Here is a 5,528-nt window from a genome sequence, read left to right as displayed (position 1 = left end):
AGTATCTAAGTTGATTTAGGTGGAACTAGGGATGAATGAGTGAGCTCGCAGGGTCAACTATAAAATCCAATCAAGTATTTACAATTGTATGGCATTGGTATTGCATTCATCCCAACCCGAGTCATCGATCGATCACTCTGAGTTGAAATGAGTTCTGATCAACTCAATGTTAGGATAGTGATAGTACCTAAGTTGATTTAGATGGAACTAGGGATAAATGAGTGAGCTCATAGGGTCAACTACAAATCCAATTGAGTCTTTGCAATTTATGGCGTTGGTATTGGATTCGTCCCGACCTGAGTCATCGATCGATCACTCTAAGTTAAAATGAGTTCTCATCAACTCAATGTTAGGATAGTGATATTACTTAAGTTAATTTAGGTGGAACTAGGGACGAATGAGTGAGCTCACAAGGTCAACTACAAATCCAATTAAGTCTTTGCAATTGCATGGCGTTGGTATTACGTTCATCCCAACCCGAGTCGTCGATCGATCACTCTGAGTTGAAATGAGTTCTCATCAACTCAATTTTAGGATAATGATAGTACCTAAGTTGATTTAGGTGGAACTAGGGTTGAATGAATGAGCTCGCAGGGTCAACTACAAATCTAATCGAGTCTTTGCAATTGCATGGCGTTGGTATTCCGTTCATACTGACCTTCGTCATCGATCGATAACTTTGAGTAGAAATGAGTTCTCATCAACTCAATGTTTTAAAAACTATATCTTTTAAAAAATTTAAAATTAATTAAGATCAATTCGGACTAAATTAGCAATTTCAAAGCTTGTTATTCTTTTCCAAAATAACAAATCAACTCATACAAATCATTCATTTGCTTGAAAAACTTTTCATTTCAAATCTTAAGTTCTCGCTCTTCTCTCTCTCTCTTGGGGTGTCCTCTCCCTTTCAACAATACAAACTATACAAACAACAACTACTCAACATATTGCTCAACCCTTCAAAACAGGTCGATTTTCTTCCCATTTATGACTATATATAGTTATTTTTTTCTTCTTCATTTCCGCTTGTATCCGTTGTTTTCTCTATATTCACATATAACAGAATTCGAGAAGAGTTCTACATTTGTTCTTTATTCTAAAAAATAGGGCTTTTTAGTTAATGATAAAAAAGAAGACTTTTAGTTGTATTATCTTTGAGAATGGGTTAACAATTTTGAGTTTTGATGCTAAAAAGGTAAGAAACAACCGAAAAACTCTAGTTTTTCTCTCAGTATTTTGTTGATTGTCGTGGTATTGTTGGATGGTGTTTGTAGTATTGTTGGTGACTGTTGTTGTTGGTGTTGGTATTTGTGTTTTTGGGCGGTGGTGTCAGTGGTTTTGGTGTTGGTATTGGTGGCATTGGTTGTGGTGGTGGTGGTCCATCTGTTGCAACGGGTGGAAGATCTGTTGGGAGATATTAAATAGGTCTTCAAACAGATTCCCCATCTGTTCCAACTGATGGGTTATCCGTTGGAGTATTTTCTTGTAATGTGGCAGAGAATAATTTATTGAAATTTCTCCATCTGTTGCAACAGGTGGAATATCTGTGGGGAGATATTAAATAGGTATTCAAACAGATTCGGGTTTCCCATCTGTTCCAACTGATGGGTTGTCCGTTGGAGTATTTTTTTTGGTTATGTGGTAAGAATAATTTATTGAAATTTGTCTCACCTTTTTTAAAAAAATTATGTAGACATCAAATGCAATGTATTTTTTGTTTTTCTTTTGTTTATAGTTAAACTCGGATGGGAACTGCTATCGCTGAAAATACCTTAAATAGGTATTTGGCCCAGATGGAACGGGAGGGCATGCGACAGAGTCTACCCTATCTAAGGGTGATTCGCGCAAGCCAGTTTTGGGTCTAACTGGGTTTGGCTGGCTGATAGACCCCTATTGTATTAGAATTAGGCGCCCATCTTTTTACTGTTGTCAATGAATCTCTTCCATGTTTGATTCTACTCTATGTTAGAACATTTTTGTGAATGTTATTCTGATCTAAGTGGTCTTATTCTTTGTCCCGTGCTAGGAAGCATTACTCCTCTTTTTATTCCAAATTCAAGAATACGACCGATACGATTAATTGGTCTGTGCGCCTCTCTTATTATTTTTTTATATCCCCCTGTTCTTCGGATATAATTCAATCCTTCTACGGCCAAATCTTAATTTATGGAAAGCCTGAAACAGAAAGTGGAGAAAGTGGATCAACTTCTAATTACCAAACAAAAAAGGCTAGAGTACAGATAGATTCGGAAGAACTTCCAGAACAATCTCAGTCAGGGCAAAATGAAGCCGAGGAAAGTGATAACTCCTCCTCACCAATGGGGCGTGAAATAATATTGAAATTCCAGCATGATTCTGTCAAAACCATTAGTATTGACAAGTTTCGAGTTACGATGACGATGAATAACCCTAAGCAGTATTTGGTGATCTTGTACTTAAATGTCAGTTGGGGAAACCTTTTGACGAACTTAAGAGTATTATGAAGAAGGAAAACATAGATGGACTTTTTAAGAAGAGCTGCTTTGCACACTTTCTTGAGCTGTCTGGGCTCCGCCCTCTTCGTTTCCCAATGATCATGGTATATGGCCTTCTCAAGCACAGGATCATACATGTGGGGGATGATGAAGGTTCGAAGGAGGGCGAAAATAGGATGGATGAAGTCTGGATCAACTATTGTGGCATGCCATTTGTTTTGGATTGAAAGAGTTTGCCATTGTGACGGGCTTTAGATGCGATCGTCCAGAAGAACCTGCCATCAAGAAAACACCCCACAAAGGGTCCAACAAACGCAAGGTAAAAAAAGATGGGTTGTTGGGCATTGTTGGACCTAGCTACAAAGTGAAGGATTTGATAGCGGATCTAAAAAATAAAGATATACCAAAGCACTACAGGGAGAAATTGTGCTTAGTTTGGTTTGTCCATTCCGTTTTACTGGCAAGAGACGTTAAGAAAGTCATTGAACATGATTTGTTGGTGTTTGCTGATAATTTTAGAAGATTTAACGATCATCCCTGGGGCTACGACAGCTACAACTTGACTGTCAAATATTTACTGAAAGAGCTAAAGCCAAAGATGACCATATTATACGCCTTTCCTTGGGCTTTCATGGTAAAATTGATCACTATTTTTACTCATTCATTAATTTATATTGAATATACTTGTGACTTTTTTTTGCTTGCTTCCTGTTTACAATTTTTAGGCTTGGGCATGTGAAGCCATTTCCTCCCCTCCGAAAATATTTCACGAATTACCCGAATAAGGTTTCTCATCCAAGGATCCTTAGGTGGTTGGCTGCAGTAGAGAGCAGCAAAAAAAGTATTAACAAGGCTGATCTATTTAACCCTTCGAATAATGCAGTATGTCTTCTTTCAACTAAAATAATTTTTACCAAAGAAAGATATTAAAACAGATGTTCCATCCATTGCAAGAGATTACCTGTCAACTGCAACTGGTGCAATGGGTAATTTGTTGCAATAGATGATCCATATTTCACAACAGATCAACTATATATTGCTCTGTTCTCTGAACCCTACTCAACAAATTACCCATCTACTGTAAATTATGCAACAGATGGGTATTCTGATGTAATATATTATCAATCTGTTTCAATATACAAATTAGTTATTGCGGTAGCTAGATCATTTGTTGCATAAGTTGGCTATGTTAACATAACCCGAGCCCCATGTAACCCATCCGACTGCAAATTATTATTATATGATTTAAATTCCTCCTATCGTTTTTTTATAGGTTGTGCATCCTTGGATCGTGCCTACCATTGATGAGCTGGGATGACTTTTTTTCTTACTCTGGGTCTTGTTGATACAAAAGAAGACCCAACTGTGGAGTTAATAAGGAAGGAATTGGATGGAGCAACATCCATAAAAAGAGCAGTTAGGCAAGGTTATTCTAATGTTGAAGCTCTTCACGACCTAACTCAAACTGCAATAGATCCGGGTGCTTCTTCTAGGGGTGTTGCTAGTGGAGTTGTTTGTGATGGTGGCAGCCATCCTGCTTCTGCTGCCAGTCGTGATTATGAGCATGTTGGTGCTCAGCAAAAAATAAATATATTTGAAAACAGCCCTTGTATAGGTCATCCCTCTCACCCCTACACCGGTCCCTCCCACCCTTACAGTGGTCCCTCTCACCCTTCCTCACCCTCATGTTCTCATTGCAAATGCAAAGAGTGTAAGGACACAGAGGATAAAATCCTCGCCAAGCTAGAGGCTATTGCTGAAGCTGCCAAGAAGTTGAAATCCAGGGGGGGTCATACCATCCAACGAGGTGAGGGAGCCATGCACTCCTACAGTGGAGGTTAGGAGGAAGAGAATAAAAATTAGACAAATTCCCTACGTTCTGAAGTCCTCCCGCTCCAATAGTTGTTGAAGTTCAGGGGCCGCCGAAGAAGGTCGACATATTTGCGGCGCTTGGCAAGGAGAAGAAGAAGAAACTGGAAGAATTCATCAAGATGAAGGTTCAAAAAGAATACATCATGCATTCATTTCCCGCCAAAGACTTCTAGAATATGACAAATATATGCGTGTGGTACGAGGACAAGGTAAGTTTACTTTTTCTAACCTACTCTTCCAATCTACTCCATGAAGAAGAATCGACGTAGCAGATGTGTAATCTGTTGCAACATAATACACATCTGTTGGATGTTGCATAAGTTGCATTGACTGGGTAATCTGTGAACTGATTCAGAGAACCCTCTACATCGGATTCTTTCCACTGTGTTTTTATTCTTTACAATTACTAACCTATTTAAAAATTATCTTCTTATACCACAGTATGTTGATGAAATTCTCTGCCTCGTGAAGGGCAGACAATTAGCGTACCCAGATACTTATGATGCTGCCGATAGGATAATGAACCTCAACTTCTACAATAATTTCAAAGATAGGTATGCTGATATTCATAATCTAGCTGATTTTGGTGGCCTGTGATTTGATCAGTTAGTTTCTACGTTCCAATGGGAGGAAGAGGTGATTAAATATGTTAGAGGAAAGAGGTCATATCCACACGGTAAGAGCTGGACCAAGGCAAAGAAAATCCTTGCAGTCATGAACGTTGATGTCTCCCATTTTCTCACTGTTAAGATACAACAATACGAGGAAAAGATTAAGGTTTATGACTACAACTTACCTGTGTTCAGCGAGAAGACGTTTTTAACCCACACGCAGCCATTCTTGAAGTTGTTGCCCAAGTTGTTGACGCAGAGTAAGCTGATGGGTCATTTGCCGGCTGAAGTCTTGGCGAAGGAATCATGGGTTTTTGAAGGTCGAAATAAGAAACATCCAGCTCCTAAAAATACAACCGGTGCAGCATGTGGGCTGTACTCGTTTGCATACATAGAGTGTTTGCTGACCGGCACACAAATGACCGGTGTGTGTGACACCGTTGTGGGAAAGATGCAATGGGTTTGGGTATATGGGGTACTAACTAAATGGTTAGAGCCCGTGTATAAAAAAGAACATGTACAAAGACAGAGACGAACACAATAATAAATTTTCATTTCAAGCCAATTCACT

The sequence above is a fragment of the Capsicum annuum genome, chromosome 6 (assembly GCF_002878395.1).
Source record: "Capsicum annuum cultivar UCD-10X-F1 chromosome 6, UCD10Xv1.1, whole genome shotgun sequence".
Taxonomy (NCBI): domain Eukaryota; kingdom Viridiplantae; phylum Streptophyta; class Magnoliopsida; order Solanales; family Solanaceae; genus Capsicum; species Capsicum annuum.
The sequence above is the reverse complement of the archived record's forward strand: the minus strand, read 5'-3'. Positions refer to the sequence as shown.